Below are 1,279 nucleotides of genomic sequence, written 5' to 3' on the forward strand. Positions count from 1 at the left end.
TCGGTCCCTTTAACCGTGCGGAGTGATGGAGAGCCCAAAGCTGCCGCTCGGCGAGGTCCCTGTAATATAGTGCTGTGCAGCTGCAACTTAGATCGTGAGGAAAACAAAATGGGCCGACTGAAATGGAAACTTTTGTTACTTATAATGTTAATGAAACCAGTTTATCAGGCAGCGCAGAGGAAGTGGAATATTTAGTGCCATTTAATGTCTAATCATCAGCATTTCTTTGAATAAATCACATTACATTGTCTAAAACCTGAAAAGACGAAGCTGTAATAATTTTTAATATGTTGTAGTTTCATTAAAGGGACACCCTGTTTGCCATCTAGCCCTGTGTGTCTCAGGGGAGGTTGTACACAATGTGGAAGTGTGTTTGGCAGGTTCTGACATGGCTTTGTGACACTCTGACTTGGCTGTGGTGTGGCCACACTGCAGAGCTGGGGGGCCCCATTTGCTCACAAGTGGCTGGGTGCAGTCTGGGTGCTGCAAAATGAAGTGACCTGAGGTTTTTTGGATCTGTACTCTGGTGGCTTTTGAATATAGCAGAAATACTTCCTTCCTCAAAGCCAAGTTGTGTCCTTCCCATTTTCCCCCACAGCATCCCAGCATCATCCCACTGTGAGCGGGGGGGGGGGGGGGGGCGGAGCTGAGGTGCCTGTCCAGATCTTTAATCCACCAGCACAGCCTTGACCCTCTCCAGCAACCAGCCTGGTGCCCTGCTGGGCATTCCAGCTGGTCCCACTGCCCCCAGTTCCCCCAGTCCCTGCTCAGGGCACGGCTGCTCAGAGCCAGAGCAGTGCCAGGCATGAGCACCTGGCAGCACACAAAGGTCCGGTTCTTGCCCACCTGTGTCTTGCTCATAGTAACTTCTATGTGAACTGCAATGAACCTATAAGTCATAATAAAATGAAATGATGACAGTTGTCTTCAAATCCATTGATTAATGGAAATATGGGTATATGGACACAGACTATATGGTTATAAATGGTGCTGTCAAAATAAAATAATTATTGTATTAATAAGGAAGCTGTTCAGCATTGGCCCTACTCTACCTCTAAAAATATTTCAGCCCTTGATGTGTTTTGTGTTTCACGATACATCATGTGTTTTCCCAGCGAGCAGCTTGGTGGTGCACGTTTTAATACAATTACTGTTTTGCAATGTGAGCCCTTCGGATCCTGGTACATGCACCACAGCTGCAGATGGATTTTTTTATTGACTTAATACTAGTTCTAACTAGATCCTGAAGATTGACTAAGTTGGTGGAGCACATACCACT

Source organism: Corvus brachyrhynchos, unplaced genomic scaffold (assembly GCF_000691975.1).
Source record: "Corvus brachyrhynchos isolate BGI_N302 unplaced genomic scaffold, ASM69197v1 scaffold26, whole genome shotgun sequence".
NCBI lineage: Eukaryota > Metazoa > Chordata > Aves > Passeriformes > Corvidae > Corvus > Corvus brachyrhynchos.